Source organism: Doryrhamphus excisus, chromosome 13 (genome assembly GCF_030265055.1).
Source record: "Doryrhamphus excisus isolate RoL2022-K1 chromosome 13, RoL_Dexc_1.0, whole genome shotgun sequence".
NCBI classification, from domain to species: domain Eukaryota; kingdom Metazoa; phylum Chordata; class Actinopteri; order Syngnathiformes; family Syngnathidae; genus Doryrhamphus; species Doryrhamphus excisus.
Window position 1 is genome coordinate 14,455,639 of NC_080478.1, and position 20,966 is coordinate 14,476,604.

At 40.6% G+C, this 20,966-nt stretch overlaps 1 protein-coding gene across 1 annotated transcript in view; it reads left to right on the plus strand.

The window, feature by feature from the left end:
• The first annotated feature begins 1,516 nt into the window (after positions 1 to 1,516).
• The window catches only part of qpct (glutaminyl-peptide cyclotransferase), a 122,520-nt gene continuing 103,070 nt past the window's right edge, over positions 1,517 to 20,966 (plus strand). Inside the window, exon 1 of the mRNA XM_058090061.1 lies at positions 1,517 to 1,908. The gene's annotated coding sequence lies outside the window, so the exon portion shown is untranslated. The remainder of the gene's footprint in view (positions 1,909 to 20,966) is intronic.

Here is a 20,966-nt window from a genome sequence, read left to right on the forward strand (position 1 = left end):
TCCTGCAGCTAGAAATAGCTGCTTTTGACTTGCAGACTTTTGCATTTAGATATACATACATTTAGTTTTGGAGTGTAAACAAGTATAAGATATCGCAGGTTGCCAAGACAACTAGCTTTTTCTCTAGCCCCCAATCACTCAAAAACACTGAAGGGATTTTCTCATCCCAGAGGTAAGCGAGCCAGGAGAAGAGGAAGGGTCACACTGACATGCAGACATGAATTTTTCACCACTGTATTTTCAAAGGATTCAGCTGCATATGGTCTCGTATAAATCAGAACAAAACAGATAAAAAAAGCCTGCTTAGGCTTATTTCCTAATGATTTTTACATAGATTAATCTTGCTGCATGAATGTGGCCGTTGACAAATTTTGATGATAAATTAACACAGAAATGGTAACCAATCCTACCCAACCAGTAGAAAAATAAACATGATATTCATATACTGTACATACAGTAGCTGACTGGCTCATTCAATAAAGGGACATGATGTGGGCATTGTGGCCTCCAGGGGGTGCCAAAAAAATGTGGTAAAATAAATTAATCTTCAATAAAATTATATTACAATGAACTGTCAAAATGGAATCGCTCACATTGATTGTAATATAAAACAATGCCCGATATACAGTATATCACCGCAAATTATAATAAATTGGTGTGATTGATAAACTGTGATGTTGTTTTGATAATTTATCCCTATTATTATTCATTCGCTTATTTACAGGATTTTTATTTTGCGGTAAGGGTATTTATATATATTTTTTGATTTATTTGTAATTTGTTGTTACAAAATAAAAACTATGATAAAAAGAAGAAAAAAAAACAATTGAATTGAATTGACAGCATGGTTAGGCTCCAGCACCTCTGTGACCCTCATGAGGATAAGCAGTATAAAATGAATGAATGAATTTAGCATTCACAAAATGCATGATCATATAAAAATGATTCCATCTTAACAGAAAACAGGAAGTCCCACCAAGAGACCAGTAGTGGAGGAGAAAAGGTGACACAAAGCTAACAAATTATGGTTCATTTTTGAATGACATCCTTTTCTGTTAAACACAAACTCACACAACATATTTCAGCATGCAGGACACACATATTTCCCCCTGTTTTCATGATTAATTAGTCATTTAACTAGACTGTTTGAAACAGTCATCATGTCATCAAGTCCTCATCAAGCATTATATCCCGCCCTCTTCCTGCACGGAACATGTAAGCCACGCCCCACGTAACACATACATTAGTTACATATGTTTGATGTCAGCTAATGATAGCGATTTGGCAAACATTAGCTTTGTTAAACATTTTAAACACATTAAAGCAGTAAAAACATAGCCAGGCGAAGCTGTACACATACAACAGTACTAGCATGCTAAACTAAGCTAACCCCGCTAATTTCCAGTCACGCTATTAACAACAAATGATCAAAATTGACAAATAAAAGAGGCGTGGTCACGTGAGCCCAGGTGGTTGTACGCGCTTGCGCACACGGAAGCCGTAAATGGCGCGCATTTGCTTGTGCAGGTCGGTAAACAGTGATATTTTGTTACATTTGCATACCCGTTTTTGTCTATGTATTCTTGATTCATTTTGTCCCGTTGCATATACTGCTCCACGCCATCGGCCATAACTTCACATCTAAAGTATCTGCTGTCCTGCTTTGGTGTCATCATTGTTATAAACCCACCAAACGTGGTATCCTATTCAGCGTGACTATACAAGCTGGTTACCAAATGACCCTAACCGCGGCTAAAAGTTACAAGGAGGCCGCTATCGAAGTCATCAAAAAGGCATCGAACGAACATCGTCGCGTCGCCTACTCGCCGCCAAACAGGCATCACGCCAGGAGCACGACGGAGGAGCCAAGTCAGCTAAATCGCACGCCAAGCACTCACCGGGAATCAGGTAGGTCAACTGTTTCGTTTTGTTGTCCCTGGATTAAGGATTCCGCATTGGGATGCTGATGCACCGTGTCTAAAGGAGAACGGTGTAAATTGAGTGCATGCATGCTCGTTTATTGAAGCATTGTTGTGGCTTTTATGTACTTGTATCACTTGCTGGTGTGACTTTGTTGCAAGGTTGCAGGCTGTGGTGCTAATGTATTAATATTGCTTGTTTGTTAGTGTATTTGATGAGCAATGTTAAATATGAATACAGGAATAAGGGAAATTAAATTGACAGCCAAAGCATCAAAATAAGATTGAACAGCTACAAAATCAAATTACTCATTCCACTAATAAAAGTGCACATGGTAATATCCTCCCTATTGGATTACAGAAGGGCACATGCCCAAAGTGCCCCTTTTTTAAAGTGTGTGTGTGTCCATGTGACCCCCCTTTTGAACTTTGAGCACCTGCCCCTCCAAAGGCGTCCGCACGGCCCTGCTGCAATATTATTGTGAAGTTGTTCAGGGCATCCGCCACGCAATCATCCGGACCTACAAGATGATGTGCAACCACAGGAATCAAATGCAGGAAGTAGGAGATAAAGTTATTCCTCCAAGTCATCATGTTTATCTGAACGAAGTAGAGATACTGAGAAGGAACATTACGGGAATAAGCACAAAATATCAGCAACACACAGCCCTAGCATGTGGGAGCACTGCAGGAGTACAGTCTCGTATTGCATGGCTGCTGCAACACTATGGAGGATGTAGAGTATACCTCTGTGACCTTGACATACCATTGAACATGTTGGACATTAAAAAGTTGCCATATAAAATGTGAAATCAGTGAAGGAGCCATGTGTGTGATCTGTGGAAAAACAAGTGAATCTTAACTTATGTGACACACCTACATGCAACCCTTCAAAGTAATCACAGTCTCAGAAGATTGGATTGATGCTGAGAAGGGCATGATTTTTTTAACTGAAGGATATGAAATGAACTGCATCATGTAAAAATGCATTGAAATGATGGAGGATGGGGGGGGCAGTTGTGTCTGGATCTGTAGCTTCCTCCAATTCCAGTTGTTTGTGGCGTGGAAATTCCAATTCTAGATCTTGTCCTGCAAAATTGAGTGTCTTATTGGGTGTATCATTAAATGGGTACCTAAATCCAGTACTTCTTGAGGAGTGATAGTGATTGTTGTCAAATGATAATTGATATCCTTGACAACGAGCACTCTGACTTGTGGTACTTTGTTCATCTTCATGTAGCTTTTGCAGTTGGAGCTTCACGTGCCTTGACTCTTTCCATGCTTCAAGTTGTGTGCTTTCTTAGCGATATCAGTGTTGTTTTGTCACATGCTCATTCATGTAGATCTTTGTGCCTTTTAGCTTCTCTCCCTGTTTTAAGTAACGCGGTTTTGAATTTTCTGCTGGTGAACTTAACAATGTCTTCAGCTTGCCTCTGTTTTGGCTTGTATCTAAAATTACTTGGTAAATTTGTTCCGGAATATGAGCGGGGCACAGCGCTGTGTAGGCACTCAACAACTCAATTGGGATGGCATTTTTTCCTTGAAATGTGTTCTTTTCTTATTTCATGAAGTAATCATAAAACAGGTGTGATATCCTACAATATAAGAATTTAGTTAATTTCCAGTTAGTAGTACACAGACAGTGGTAACTGTAACCTGCCCACAATATTAGGTACACTTGCACACGCGCGGTATCAAGCATTCTGCATCAATGTTGACATAAGAGTGTTAAAATATTAGTACATTAGTACATTGCAATATGCACCTTGAAATCTTAAACTTACATGGTGCATTTCACAAGACAGCGGGCACGATCGTGCATCAGTCACTGATGGTGTTTTTTTTTTTTTCATCTGCTTGTTTCGACTGGTTTGGCTGTCTGATGGAAAACTGCTTGTAGTACTGAATGCTGTGCTTTTGAGAAAATTACAGTCAACAAGGCGAAGACTGTTTTTCTACTCATGTCAGACATGCCATGGCTGACTTCATGCAGTGTTAAGGTCATGTATTGTAAGGTAATGTCTCAATGTTATGTGCAATGACTGTATATTTTATTAAAAATTAAACATGAAATGCTTGGTAACCAATAGCATAACGTCCTTCGGGCAGCACACTAGTTTAGAGTGAATAAGCATTGCCTCTCCTGGTTGCAGCCAAGTATGGGCTCATTTCCTTACTGTACAATTAATGCCCATAAGATTATGTCCGAACAAGCATTTCCCATGAAAGGCGGGGGGGGGCAGTGACACTTTACATAGCTCTTTAATGCAGCTATCCCAAGCTTTGATCATGCATCTGCAACATGTCAGCAAACTGTGCGCCTGTGCCAGCTTCTGTGGGTGTGTTGCACAGGCTTACCAGGCATAATGAGTTCCACTGGTAGGACCATGGGGGCATCGCTGCTGCAGCCTCACATGGACTTACTGCAGAAGTTTACTGCCTCTTAAAAAAAAACAAAAAAAAAAAACTTGGCTTGTAACCTCACCAAATCAGTTTGAAATGAGAATTTAAATATTTCAGCAAAACCATACAGACGAAACGACGTCTCTTTCTGCTGCTTTGAGACAGTATTTACTACTCTCCCCCCAAACTGTAAATGTCAAAACTCCTTCAGATTCAGTTAGGGCCAGAGAATGGCCTATCGGGTGATAATGACTCAGTTACGGAGAACAATGGCCATTTCTTGAGTCAACAACAGGCCTGTTCTGACAGTTTTTCATTCTGAAACTTCACCTGTTTGCTTAAAAATGCTAATCATCCACTACATGAAATGTTGATGCTCTGCAAAATGAGCAGCGCTGAGAGACGACTTGTCTGAGGTGGCAATCACCTGCCTTGTCTGAGGAATCCCTCTCTCTCACTCTTATTTACTCGCTCTCAAATTATTTTTGCCCTTTTTAGTTGACAAAGATAAATGGGAGGATTAATATATATTGGACTAATCTGGAAGCTGGCAGAGGGGGTAGCATAGAGCCTGGATAGTATTTCCCTCAGGTAACCAAATGCAGGCCTACTGGATTAAGAGCCATTTGCAGGAAGGCTTAGCCATGATCCAAAGCCATTAGCAGAACATGGTTGTGGAAAAGAAATGAGGGCAGCAAGGAGGGTTTTTTTTAATTGCTTCCTGCTGATTATAATTCAAAGATGTGCCTTTTTTAAACATGGTGCTACTCCCCTTTTGAAGAGCTGTATGCTTTAAATTGCAATCCAGCCTCACAATCCATGAGGGAAACAGACAGGAAATGTTAGTCACATTTTTTTTGCATTGTATTTTTCATTTGGATCTTTCTGTGTTGTTTGAATATTGGGTATTATAGGAAACAGCTTGTCTTAAATTGAACTGGCTCGGGTGATTATGGTATGCTTATGTTCACTCAGAAATGTGACAAAAGAGCGCAAACATCTGCACATAGAATATGTTCTCAGTAATCTACATGTTATCACCAAATTAAAAAGGTATTGATGTGACCAACAAATAGCTAAATGGGCAAAAATAATCTTTTTCAATCTAAAAAAAAACAGTATTGTGTGTAAAATGTACCTATTTAAGTAGATGTAACTTATACTCACTTATACCCTCTAACTTCACTATAAGGTCTAGGATCTAGTATGCTATGTAAGGTATGAATGACGTGGTCTACAGAACCCCTATTCACATTCTCATGGTTTTAGATAGTACATACCTAAGAAAGCGTATTATGTTGGTAATTTCATATTTCTGATGTCTAAAATAAGAGCATGTTTGTAAATATAAAGATAGCATCATGCTATACAACACGCTGAAACAAAGGCCACACTGGTAAAAGGTATGTGAATATTCCATTGGTTGTAGTCGGCAACATCACCGCTAGGTGTCACTAAATCCCAGTTTTGAGCTTATTGCTCGTTCATGTAAATCGGGGGGACACAGGCCACTACTGACAAAAGGGAGTGAGGGCACATTTTAATTTTTAATATTGAGTTTGTAAAAAGGGTAAACATATAAAAATAAATAAATTGTGGTTATGCGCCTGAAATCAGTGGGGTATAAAAGAGGTCGAGGAAGTCTATTATTTCAGAATCAATGATGAGGATTAATGGCTCACATCTATACAGCCACAAATTGTGTATGCCTATTTAACACACACAGTGTCAGGTGAGACAATCATTGTTCAACCATTTTGTCATACACCTTGTCAGCCACAGGGTGGCGCCACATAATAAGGCGTGCTGAGGCTTGTCTCGCTGCAGCACCTCCAGCAGCAAACGAACATTATGTCAGTCTGTGAAAGGAACAGGCTTCAAAACTTATATTTAGTGTCACATCGAGATGATGACATGAGCTTCCCAATCCCCCCCCCCCCCCAGACCTTTTTTTTGTCTAATCACAGCCACTGTAAAAGATGAGCTATAAAACACTGGCCAGCTGGTGATAAAGGGTCCTCACATGGAGCAGGTGGTGCTTGTATATAACGTCCCCCCCGCCATACAAGCAGCGAGTTATGGCTTTATTGCCCCTACACATCCCCTTCATATCTACCTGCTTCCCAGCCACAGTCAGGTAACACCACCTGTTGGTACAACCATAACACAATAAGAGGGAGGGAGGGAGGATCATCATAACCTGAATTTAATGTTCTTCATGACTTGTAATATAAATATAAAACTACAATATAAACTGTAATATAAAACTACAGTGTTGTTCTTCAGTTCACACCATTTCTTTCCATTTTCTTCTACAAAAAACACAAAATTTCTAAAATAAAAGTTTTTCTATGAAAAGTAATGTCATAGCTGTGTTAAATGTGACACAATACATAAGAACAATTACAAGTTGTTTCCCTAGGAAACTATTTGGAGGTTGAAACGCTGTCATCATGCCAAATGGACAGAATTACACAGAGTACACAAACATTGGTTAAAACGTCACAGCATATCGTAGCTAGCCAATACCGTAAACCATGCAAAGATACTCCCTATAGGGGAAAACTGTCACTTTCCATTTTTTAAAATAGTGGTTAGCGCACAGACCTCACAGCTAGGAGACCAGGGTTCAATTCCACCCTCGGCCATCTCTGTGTGGAGTTTGCATGTTCTCCCTGTGCATGCATGGGTTTTCTCCGGGTACTCCGGTTTCCTCCCACATTCCAAAAACATGCTAGGTTAATTGGCGACTCCAAATTGTCCATAGGTATGAATGTGAGTGTGAATGGTTTTTTGTCTATGATTGGCTGGCGACCAGTCCAGGGTGTAGCCCGCCTCTCGCCCGAAGACAGCTGGGATAGGCTCCAGCACCCCCACGACCCTTGTGAGGATAAGCGGTAGAAAATGAATGAATGAATGACTAACTTGTTTATTACGATTTCCCGTAGTTGTGGCAGAATCATGCTTGTTCCTGTCACAGATGTATTGATGGCTTCCTATCATTAAGACAGGGGTGTCCAAACATACTCCGGTAAAGGCCACCACCCACACATTTTCTTCTTTCTCCTTTTTAAGTATGTTGGTTACTTAAATAAAAAGGAGGTCATATGTGTTAAACACCTGTACAAGCTGAGTGGACCAATCACAGCAGAATGACCGTGCCTGGAAGCGGACTGTGGGTGGAATAAATTAAAACAGACCGTTTTGGAATTCCAAGGAAATACAACTGGAATAGGTGCTGATTCTAGAAGATCTGGAAAGCTTTCTGTATGGGTTATTGTGTGTAGTCGAAAATGAGCATTATAGGTCCCCTTTTAAGATAAAATGTGAAAGTTCAATAATAGGGTTGCAAAATGGTTAAGACTCACAAAGGGTAAAGGTCACATGAAGGGTTTCTATTGCGAAGCAACTCATTCACACACAGTTCCCTGAGCATGGCAGCAGCAGCAAATACAATGACTCCTGCCTGAGCTTGTTTCGTAGGGCGGAGGAAGCAGAGCTTGGGGGAGGGCAGGGAGTTTATATGGCTTTCAGCCACGTCCATATAAGGTAGTCCGCCTCTTTGTGACATCACAAAAAGGCGGTTTTACCACGCCTTTTAAAACCGAGCATTTTGAGCCATCCCGAACTTCTTTCAGGGCTTATTTCAAGATGTGCAAAACTCATTATCTAAAACTTTGGCATCATTTAACACAAGAATACAACATTCTAAGTACATTTATGGGTCAGAAAAATTGAAAAAGCATAATCGGTCCCCTTTAAGTGGCTTATTGGTGCAGTCAAGTGGGTTGTCAAAATCAACACTGAGGATTGTGGTTTGAATCCAGGGTAAATGGTAAAGTATGGCAATGGATATCTTTTTTTTTTACAATAAGGGACTGCCAAGAAAGAAAATATAAGTCCACCCCAAAGGCATGCCACTGTTGCAATTTGGCCCCCGCGCCACACTTTGGACACCATTGCAGTGAGCCATTGATTTACGCTATCTGAGAAATGTTGCATTCTTTCCACTGGAGGGCAGTGTTCCTCACCGTAGTGCAGACCTGTAAACTATATTGGTATTAAGTGGTATTATTAACACCAAACAACTCAGCAATAAGCCTGATAACACAAACCAGCTCCCTGTTGTCCATTTCACTGGTCGGAAGGTGTCATAGCTGGAGTGGTAAACAATCCGTGCACACTTGCTGGGACTGGGTTGGTTTAGCAGTTAAACAAACAAGACGGGATGATTATTTTTTTCCACTCTGATTTACCAACATGCCGCTGAGATCTGCAGCTAGCTAGGCTGAGTGTTGTGCTTTTCAGCACACTGTGCAGTAAGTCTGAGGATCTCTCTGCAAACAGCCTCTTTATGACAGCGAGCAAGGTGAGTGGCTTCACACTCTACAAGGCAGACAACTCATCAAACAAACACTAAAGGCGCTGAGTACACCAGCCTTGTACCATCCAAGTTTGTGTTATTAGAGCTATTGTTGACGCTAGTACTATTACAGCATGCTATCCATCAAGGGTGATGCAGTGCATATGGTGGTGGTCATAGAACATCAAACTGATGTGCTTTATACGTCCCCATCCTCTCATCTGACAACTTTATTCCTTTTTTGGCACTTGGAGTATTGAGAAGCATTTACTGTTTATACAATAGAGTACTTTGCATGTAGGGAGGTGTCGTTTTTTTCCCCACCTTTCAGCGTTTTTCCATCAGCTTCATCCCGCCATCTCAGTCCAACCTGATGAATCTCTACACGCAACCCCCAGCTGCACAGCTCTCAGCCTCTTTTTCAGCAGCTCAACCTGCCAACAGCTTGAGCGCTAATCTCCCATGATTTCTCTCCCAGTCAATCCACTTTATTGTCTCTTGAATGCGAGAGTCGCTGACTGATTATTCAGTTCTTCCACCTTCCAAGTCTCTCAGCACACCTTATCTCCAGTTGATTGGAAGAATAAAAGAAACGCAGAGTCCCTGGTAATGGTTCAAGTGAATGCAGGTGGTGCTCATAGCTGTATTGTAAATCCTTACAAACACTCAGATATCAACGTAAAACATGTTGTATGCGCTGTAAAAGACAAGTTCTGTAAATACTGCAAGCATCCAGATTAGAATATACTTTTGAAGAGTGCAGTGTGCATGTGACAGACACATGAATTTGCAACCTGTTTTTTGGGGGTTTTTTTTGCATATAAACCTCAATTTCAGTCTACTGCAGTGCTGTTCTTTCTTTCAACTACTACAATATTACCACAATAACAAACACTGGCAAAAGTATACCTCACTGACATCTTATTCTCCAGTTTTGGTAAAATTTTAAATGATCAAACTAGAATACGGCAAGATACTGTAAGTATTACTTGTTATCATCAATATACTGTACTTAATGCATCATCACAGCATGTGTATCAAATGCTCAAACATTGTTTGAGGGTTTTTTTCATAGTCTAAGTCGAAGCTTCATCGTCAAAATAGTTGCGTCCCAATGATGTGCATTGTTAGCTAGCTCATACTAAATAGTTTTCTCTTGTAAAAATGCACAGAATAGGGAAATACATGTGTTCATGCTTCATATAAGGATTGTGAATGATGGGCAAAATTCCACAAATGTATTCTGCCCACAGTGTGACTGCTTAGCAGTTAATTTACGTTGTGCGTTATTCTAAAACTCAACTTACATCACAGTCTAGGCAGTTGACATTAACCAATCATATCATATCTGCTCTGCGGTGCATCATTTTCCTTTATTGATGCACCAAAGCTTGACTTCTACAAACAAATCAGCAGTCAAATGAGCAACAATGTCCACAATACTTTAACACTTTGTTTTGGGCAACAACACACAGAAGCTGTAACCACCAGATTTATTTAGATAGCTATTGTGATGAGTAGGAAAATGAATCATTAAGCATTTTCATACGAAACAATAATCAGAATTATCTTTGCATCTTGTACAGATAATCCAACAAGGAACGGTGGTTTTGGTGGGCGCTTGGATGAAAACGTCCTGGACTTAATGTCAATTTTGCGGTCAACACGCGTGGAAAATGAAGCAACTGCCATAACTGCCAGTCTAGTGATGTGAGAAGCGTCCAAACGGCTGCTGTCAGTTGTATTTAGCAGTCCTACAAGCTCACGGCATGGTTTATTATTATGTTGAATTTTGCTAAAATTTCACTCGAATTTGTCTGACTCCCTCAGGTCTTTGCAAAAGCTGAGTAACCACTCTCTGTCTTGATGGACGTCTTGCTGAAAACGTCCTGATTGTGTTGTTCTGCTTGGAGTCCTTCCACAGTTCCAAAGTGGGTCTGCTTTGCAACCATGTGTGACCGGGCCACTTACTGGCTCGCACTAATGACCCTAATTGGGAAAGTGGGCTCCGTTTCAGGGTCACTGACAGACTGACTGGCATGTGAGGAATGTGACTCCATGGCACCACCTGTCTATTGTGTGTACCTGTCTATCAATTAACTGCTCCCCCACTTATTCTTGTCTGTTTTGTCTGATTATAGCAAAACAAACCCTACTTACTTTTACTATATATTTGTATATTTGTTTCCAATGTTTATTGATTGGGATTTAAAACTGGATGCTATTAGAAAGCCCAACAACCCCGATTCACCCACTTAATATGCTTGTACAAATGCAGCTGAATGCTAAAATGATCATTTATTTCAACTGCCATATAACAAAAATTTACAAAATTACAATAAAGAACATGTTTCAATATGCCTGAAAATAAATTTGTGACAGGAAAATAACAGTAATTGAATGAATGCAGGAATAATTGATGAATATATCCTTGTTTGTTCTCCTGGCTCCTCCGCATGAACGATCCTCAAGGAAATCCACTCGAGAGACCTTGTGTGACTTCCGTGCAGCGTCTGCTCCCAAACTGCATGGGCAGTGTATTAAAAACACACGTCTTTGCCATTGTGTATTTGAAGTCCAACATAGGGACACTTGCACATTTATTTCTTGAAGAGTTGTATTTATTTGCTGCTGCGACAGAAAAGTAAGAGAAGGTGCCGGAGAAGTGCTGCAATCGCAGCTCATCATTCTTCCCACCACAGGGACTTGTACCACAGCCGGAGAATGTGCTTACAAAAGGGATGCTGAACATGGCAAAATAAATTAAAAAAACAACTTGACTTAAACACAACTTGTGTCAGTGTCTCTATGCTTAAACTACTGTGTGTGTCTGTCAGTATATGTACTCCTACTTGCCTTCGTCTGTGTAGCTAGGTAAATGTGGAGGAAACATTTTCAGCATGAAAGTCAGGGGGCCAATTGAGAGGGTGTGAGTGCGAAAATGTTGTCCTCATGGAGCCTCATGGACCTCGTGCATGCAGAAAGCATAAAATACACCTCAGTCTGTTTTCATAGTTTTACTCCACATACAGTGGTGCTTTGTTAAACGTCAATCGGTTGCAGTCGTTCAGGTTCAAACCAAAACAGACTCTAACTAAAAGAAATGTAAATCCAATGAATCCTTCCCAGACACTAAAAGGTTACCAAAAGTCATATTTTTATAGCCAAAAATGTAGTTTTACATGCAGAAAATGATGCAAATATAATTGCAAAAAACAAATTAACTTTTACCTAGTATTGTTTGACACACACCATCAATTAACAGCATAACACAAACGCATTATTCCATAATTTGCTAAAAATTTAACAAATATTCATTCATTCATTTTCTACCACTTATCCTCACAAGGATCGCGGGGGTGCTGGAGCCTATCCCAGCTGTCTACGTGTGAGAGGCGGGGTACACCCTGGACTGGTCGGCATTCATATCTATGGACAATTTGGAGTCGCCAATTAACCTAGCATGTTTTTGTAATGTGGGAGGAAACCGGAGTACCCGGAGAAAAACCACGCATGCACGGGGAGAACATGCAAACTCCACAAAGAGATGGCCAAGGATGGAATTGAACTCGGGTCTCCTAGCTGTGAGATCTGCGTGCTAACCACTAGACCACCGTGCAGCCCTTAAACAAATTTATCAAACTAAATTAGAACATTCCAGTTGATAAACTGGATGGCGGCGTAAACAAACAAGACAGTATTTTAAATGCTAAACATGCAGTCAAATGCAAAATATGGACCTTAACCGAAAAACATGCTAACTGGGCAAAGGACGTTAACCTTGGCACCACTGTATTTAACATTGTGGCTTGTGTTCAAGAGTTCTTCTCTAGAATGAGTTTTTCCTTAGTTCCATTGGTCCACTTTATTGTATGAGTGTGATTCTGATTGTGTTAAATGCCTTGAGATTACTTTCGTAGTCAATTGGCACAATATAAATAAAATTGCCTTGACTTTACTTCAAGGTTCAAGTGACCCAAAATATCTTTCATGTTTGATGTGTGGTGTATCTAAAAGCTTGTTAGACCATCTGTAGACTAAAATCTGCAGCAGTAAGGAAACAGGCGCTGCATTTGTGGTCATAAATGTAATATACCTCGAAATAACTTGTTCTCTTAGTTGTAACGCTCGTTTTCTAAATTTGGCCATGGGAAACACTGTGACTAATCTCATGTTTTTCTTAGAGCTCTTTAAGCTTTTCCTTTAAGGAATTCTCAGTCATGGGAAAAACGACAGAGCTTACCCTTTACCTTCATGTCATTTCAGCACAGTTGCGTCTCATTGTCACAAAGAGAGAGATGAGCTTTGTTACAAAGGGAGTGGTGGACTTAGTGGAATGGTTGGTGATGCAGTCTAGGGTGGAAGCAGGTTTTCGTACAAAATTACAGAGTGAGATCAATCCTGAGGAACTAGAGCCACTCGTTTGTGACCCCCATATGTATTTATAATCAAGTGTTTGCTGATCCACACCTTCTGAGTGTTGGTGAATGAGCCCCTTGTTGCCGCCTCAGAAGGCAACTTCAAGAATTTGCAAACATTTCAGAGGTTGATGCATTCTGACCTGCCAAAGATGTCCTTTGTGATGCCAAGATGATACATCAGCTCAACGAGTCATTTCAGTCATTTTAAGCCGTGTGTTTCAAGTAGCATCCATGCAATATCAGAATGTAACACAACTGTTCAGATTTTGCCAAAGCTGTGCCTTCAAGCATCATATCCCAGTGTCTTCCTGCTCCGAGCATGTATGCTACACCCCATGTTACGCTACCCATGTTATGATCATGAACATTGAATGTATAGCCTATTGAAACAACAGCATGTCTGCAAAATGATAGTCACTTCTCTGGCACTGCTTTGGTTTGTGTGCATGCAGTCCAGACATGTACGTGTGTACAACACCCCCGTGAGTGACAGTCATGAACGCCAGATGTGGCTTAGCTGTGCCTTCAGACAAGCCTTTCATCCGTGGTGAAGTCGGAGATATTCAGAGTGCTATTCATTTCAAAAATTATTTATTATTGGGATGGTAGTGTAGTAATGCACTGCATACTTATGCATATTATACAGTAGTTATAGGGGGCATTATTCCCACATGAAATAATGAAACTAGAAATCAGTTGCAGGACTCTCACTACTAAATGTAGTGGTATGTTATCCACTGTAAACATTGGGACGTAACAGAATAAAACACTTTTATGATGCAAGGTGATTCATGTTGCAGAAACTCAACAGGCATGCATGTTAGTGAGGGTAAACTGGAATGCTTTAACTGAGTCATGTTTTTAGGTGTGAAGACCCTAATGAGGATAAGTGGCATAGAAAATGGATGGACACTTTGGAGGTTAAACTACTAGTTTTGTACTAGTAACTGTGGAAAAAATAAGAATTTCAGCCTGAGTTGACAGTCGAATATGTAGTTGATGTATTTTTAACACTGTGAATGGTTGGTGACCAGTCCAGGGTGTACCCTACCTCTCGCCCGAAGACAGCTGGGATAGGCTCCAGCATGTTGGGACCCTAGTGAGGATAAATGTATAGAAACTGAATGAATGTATTTTTAACAAACCTTCTATCTGTTGGTTCCTTATGTCATTCTGTTGCCCCTTCAGATGATCGATTTTGGGAACAAAAACACAAACTTTTTTTTTCATCTCGATAGATTAAACTGCTAAATAAACGTCTTTACTTCCAAATGAAGCCTCTTCTGTTGGCATCCGGCTTTGTCGACAGTCCTAGTTTTTCCATGGGGTTAATTTACTGTTGCACAATAAAAGACACGCTCGGGTGTTTCCATTTTCAATTTAGCTAGCGGCAGCAGGAGTAAATGACGAATACCTGTGAGTACCAGTTTAGTAAAGGACTTGCAAGTTTTATCCACCAATACTGGAGCATCTGTAATGCATGTCATATTCTTTTGAATGGGGCAATAGCTTTCTTACTCTGGTAGGTTGGAATACCTGCAAAATCTACCTTGGTAAAAACTTTCCTCTCTCAGACGAACTCACTTATTGTTATTATTCAGCCACCATGTTTAAGCCGGTGCTTATGTTTACAAGTGGACAGACCCTTTTGAATGTATTTACAGTGGAATATATTCAACAGGACTTTGAGACAACAAGTCAAAACAACCAAGTCTGCAAAAGAACAGCTGAGAAGGAAAGAGAAATCACATCAAATACAAATTAGTTACATGCTGTGCCCGTCGCCAATTTGGAAGTGGGTGATGATTTTTCTTCACTACAGGTCGTCGCCGCTGCTCACTGAAAGAAATGGGCGTGAGCCACGCGCAGTGAGGTATGTGTGTCAACACCGTTGGCCTGGAGGTGAACCCTTAGGTACACCTTGTGCTGGAGGGAGAAGAAAGGCAGCGATGGGGAAAGCGGGTGTGGCTTGCTAAATGACTCAGTCGGAGTCTGCTGAGTGACAAATCAAATGGCGATTGACAAAGTACACGTTGGTTCCAAATTCACTGACTCCTTCCACTGCACAGGTGGTCTTTTTCTCACACACACGCACGATACCACACCTAACCGGTCCCATGTCCACACACACACGCACACACACACACACATCGTGCAGCTTCAATGGGTGATTGCTCCCTGCATTAAACAGGTTAATCTCTGTGGGGAAAAACAATACTATTTGAGTTTGACAAACATTCCTGATCACACATAAGAGAATCAATATCCAACAGGAAATAGCAACACATTCTCACACATGTATTTTTGCTGCTCTGATATTATACAGATATCCTTGATCGAGCGTTGATCTACTGCCCCCTACATGACCCACCACTTGCAACACATTGTGCCACAATCTGACCTCACACACACACACACACACCTGTGACACTTGATTAATGCATGGTGGTGTGTGTGTGTGTGTGTGTGCCCCAGGTCAGTCTTTATGTGCTGATCCTTGAAGGGAGTGGTCAAGTTGCCCAAGATAAATTGATGGTTCTTCCATGGTGGAGCAAAAAACAAGTGCTGCAATAGTGAGACTTGTAGAGAGTCTTTGTGTGTGGTTTCACACACACACACACACACACACACACGTACACACACACACACACAAAGAGGAACAAAGAGAAACCACTTTCTGTTGTTAGTCACTGCTGTCGTTTACCTTGATAACTCTGGCATACTGTCAAAGTTTAATCTATAATAGGTGTGTTTGCAAAGCAAAGATTCCCTAAGAATGATCTATTTGCACATTTCTTAGTTCTTGTTCAAATAAATGCATTACATAAACTTTTTTCTGTATTTGTTTGTAAACATCAAGGGATGGCGCGCTGAGCAAATTTACTCAGGAGGGTGCTGAGGTGTTTCCAGCTCCAATAGTGAGGGATTTAAACATATTGCATTTTCAGGATCCAATTTCTTGAATTTAGCATGAGCCTATCTATCTTCCCTATGGGTGCAGGAGAAAGTTGTGGCGGGGGTAGGTGGGGGGGAGAAGTTATCATCCACTGACCGCTAAATTAGGATGCAAAGTCAGAAATTGCAGCGCTTTTCCAAATCTGGATGATTAAATCGTCTCCACGGCCTCTGCGAAGGGAGGATGTGAGATGGTCTATGTCTGCATGCGTTAGCACGTTATCGTATGAATCAGGGTTTCCGATTTGCGGCAGGAGCCCACTGTTCTGCAGCCTCATGCTGATAGCATCGCCCGAAATTTTGTCAATGTAAAATGCGTCTTCATGCTCAGTGTGTTGAACATCTTAGGAACAGACTTGCAACCTGCCCGCCTGTCTGCTTCCCTGTCTGCACTCCACCTCGGGAGATGGGGATTAGAGGCCTTGGAGGAGCGACTGTATGGATGGCGTATGAATAACTTGGAGCGAGGTGACAGACGGGACAGATCGTGTCTCATCACCAGTAAAGCCTCGGGGCTCCCATAGGGGACCGGGGCATCACGCAGAGCGCTACATAAAGGGCCGCCGCAGACGAAGGCCTGGTCAAGGCCTAAGCTATAGAAGCCCTGACATCTGGCTTGCTTCTATGTTTCACCGCCAGCCTGCTACCCCAGTCTGGCAGCTATATGCACTTCATTATTGTGCCTTAATGCACTCTTGAATGGCAGTCAAAATTTCACCCTGATATGTCTTTTTATTGCCAATATAAATGCATCTGAAATGAGCTATATGCTGTATGCGGTACGTTATAGGCGCACACCAGATACAGTATTTGCAGAATCCCTATATTGGCCATCAAAGTACAAAATGTGCAATGTGTGTTGCATTTTGGTCTACAAAGTGTAAAGATAAGATGATGATGAAACAATGAAGGCAGGCTCAATCACATCGAGGGGAAGATACACAGCAGGTGGTACGAAAAGCTCAGACAGAACCCCTGATTTGTGCAGAATTGTGTTGCTTAAAGGATATGGCCACCAGATGCCCATTTGGATGAAAATCTAGCTTTCAGTCTAATCTGTCAAATTCAGAAGCCAAAAACGTGTCAGCTTTAAGAGACGTCCAAACTTTGGCTGGGGGAAAAAACTGCTCCAAAAACGGTTTATTTATTTTTAAAAATGGAAAAAAAAGTGATTTAGTTTTGCATTTTTTTAATTCCAATTGTATTGCATTAATCTTATTTGCAAATATTCCACAATCCGTGTTTTCTCAGGGAATAGCTGGGTGCTTTGGGCTGGCTGCACACGACCTCAGCAGTCCTCAGAAAGAAGCCATAGATGGCAGTGTTTTGCCTTATTTTTAGCAGCCCACTCAGCTCTCAGTGTGGCCAAGCATTTTTTTATGTAATACATGTTTGTATTTGAAAACAATTTTAGAAGCATTTTAAAATCTAGAACCACGGCATGTTTGGTGAGAGCTGAAAATGATTAAAAAAATTAACCTAAGATATCTTTCTAGTTGAATTTTTAGAATAAAATATAGAGTTTGACCTCATTTCTTTTGACTGCTGGTCTCATGTGAACAATCCCGATAATGTAAAGGTTATGAGACATATGCATGGCACTGTTGTTGGATATATTCCAATATTATTAGTGTCAATGCTACATTTTGTATGCTTCATTTGGGGTGTAAAGACATCTCTATTGTGTTTGGTACCTGAACAGAGTATTTCAATGGAGAACATTTCTTTGGTCTTTTACTCTAACTGGGCCAAGGTCGCTCTTACATTTGACTGAAATCATAAAATGACACTTGAGATAAACAGAATGTTTACCCAGCCCATGTGAGCTGAGTCCGATATGTAAATGCTGCCTTATTCTTTCATCAAATTTGCATTAACCCTCTTAACCAAACACTACAGGGCTCCAATTCAAACAGTACTAATGATGGCTGGCCCTTTATGACCGATTGCCGTATCTGCAAAAAAAAAAGGTGGGGGGGAGCAATTTAGCCTAGAATGAAAAGACCGGCGCATAGTAGCTGTCGTGTGAGTGGCTGACAATAATTGGATCAACTTTGCAAAGAAATGGATGTGTTTTGATGCTCTAGTGGCTGACTGGCAATGGCCTATTTATCATTCCCCTTTTATCTGCTGCTGCCAGACCTTTCCACAGCCTCCATTCCAGGGGCCGGCTAATCAAACAACTTTTTAATAAGACTAAACTGCATTTCGGCAGCCACACACATCAGAGCGGTGCGGGGAGAAACATCTTGGGATGAATATCAATTGCCATCGTGACATGCTGCTTTTCTCTCAGGAGGACTTCTGCAGGATAGCGAGAAGATTCGGCAGCTCTATGAAGCCTACTTAGTGGCATTGAGCAAAAAAAAAAAAAACTAATTGAACTGGACTTGACTTTGTAGCATAATGTCTTCCTGTGCTCTTGATTACATACTTGGACTGAAGGGGGCCTTTGTTGCAAACTCCTCTGATGTTCATGATATAAACACATTAAAAAAAACTATATTTTTAAACATTTTATATTTTGAAAACATTCCACACCAACAGAGCTATAAAAAACAGGTCCATACCAAAATAGTCAATTTTGTTCCCATCATTTGGTGAAAATGCTTTCATAGCATTGTACATCATGACATGTTTTGATGAAAACATTAGCATGTACGCACTTAGGTACTGTAGGTAGTGTTTTCAAATTCCAATAAATTCTACTACAGTCGTTTTTTGTTTTTTTAATATATATATATATATATATATATATATATATATATATATATATATATATATATATATATATATATATATAATGCAAGGCAATTTTTGTTTAATAACCAAATAAAATATAGGTCAAGATCCTCCAGCTGCCTAAAGAATGCTGCTGGTCCATTTGCACGTACTGAATCATTATATCCCGCCTCTTCCTGCTTCTAAACTATGTTAACATAATACACGCATTTGCACTACTTTTTTAGTTTGTTGTCAGCTAATCATAGCAATTTGGCAAAGTTTAGCTGCTAACATGATCAATCTTTGAATGCATCATAACAAGATGATCGAAAATGGCTGATTGCTTCTCTGAAACTGCTTGTGTGTGTGTGTTTGCACGTACTGAAGCATTATATCCCACCTCTTCCTGCTTCTAAACTATGTTAACGTAACACATGCATTTGCACACTTTTTTAGTTTGTTGTCAGCTAATCATAGCAATTTGGCAAAGTTTAGCTACTAACATGATCTATCTTTGAATGCATCATAACAAGATGATCGAAAATGGCTGATTGCTTGTGTGTGCACGCACCAGGGACATGTACGTCAATACCAACAGCCATTTTATTCAGGCCGAGTGAACACTGATGACAATTATTATGCAAATTACGTTGGAATTGTGAAGAATACAGACATTTTTTGTACATGCTGTTGGTGACATATTAGCATACTAACATATACTACTATACTTTTATTGTCATCAAGTTCATATTAGTGTGGTATTTTTTTGTAAAAAAAAATGTATTTCTTCAAAGGTGCATATTAAAGACATCTGTAAATGTTCCAAATTTGTAGCCACAGTTCCTTTTATAGACATACATTTCCCAATTTCAGCATCACTCTGTATTAAATGTGAAATACACACTGGACAGAACAGACACCACAACATGTAGAGGCAAAAACATTATCTCTTTTGAAGATGTTCATCATAAAAATGATCATCAGTGTTTTTGTTGGTTGCGTTTGCAGTTCGCCGATCATATGCAGGACTCGTGGTTGCTCGGCAACATGGACGGATGACGGTACACGGTAAGGTTCAAGGTGCAAACCTGCTTTTTTTCCCCGCTTGTCCTGGAATAAAATTGATGTGTCGCTGCCCAGCTGCTGCTTATACGTATATCTGTGCAGCCACAGCCATGTTAACAAGGCCAAAACAAAACAAGTGACAAACTCCAACAAAGGGCAGTGTGAGGCAGGCAAGGCAGGAGGATCTCCCCGTTGGTCCTCTACTACCAAAGGAAGCCGAAAAGAAGCAGCGAGACTGAAGCCCTTGCTAGGAAACTGAGGGTCTCATCTTTGGAATGCGTCTGTGATATCCCACCCTGGCAGCGCTCTGACCAGAGGTCACACTATTTGTGTTTGCCTCCCCGATGCCTCAATTATGTATTTCCTTTTTGATGCAATGAAAAAGAAAAGACATGCATGCGATGCCCTTGTAAGAGGACAACATAGTGACATTTTGAGTGTGCCTGTCAAATTGCTATCTAATTGTTGCAGGGCTGCAGGGGGAGCCCATATCTGCTTTTCTCCCGCTGCCGGCTCCTGGCCCTGCCGCTCACAAAGCCCGGGGATGCCACACACATTCTGTTTGTTCTACATGAGCAAACAGATTGTAAACTGGCTGATAATTTTTGTACTGACAATGTCATTTACGGCTGTCAGCCCTTTGTCTGCTCTGTTTGCTTTATTCAAATATGAAGCGAGTGGACCTCCCCTCCGTCGCGCACTTCTGCATTAAAATCACATCAATTCACTTCCATTTTGTCTTATCTGAAATTCATTGGAGGCAATCACTTGGTTGAATGCCCGCCTGTTGCCATGGAGACCAAGGGTCCCATGTGGACTTCAGAAGGATTAGGAACTTGTAAGATTTAAGTCTTGAAGTACACAGTTGCTTTGTTGTGTCTCCCTTTGATTTGATGGGGAGGAATTTGCCTTTTCTAACTTTAGATGGAGATTAAATAAATCTGGACGTATATTTCAACTTTCGGGATAGAGTTGCAGAAATTAGGAATGCATTTTCTCCAAATTTGTCACATTTGTCTGTAAGATAAAGGACAGCCCAAGTAAAGTCAGCATTATGTTACTAACTACTATTAATGGTTAATCAAATTAGTTATTATGTCAAATGTTACAACGCTA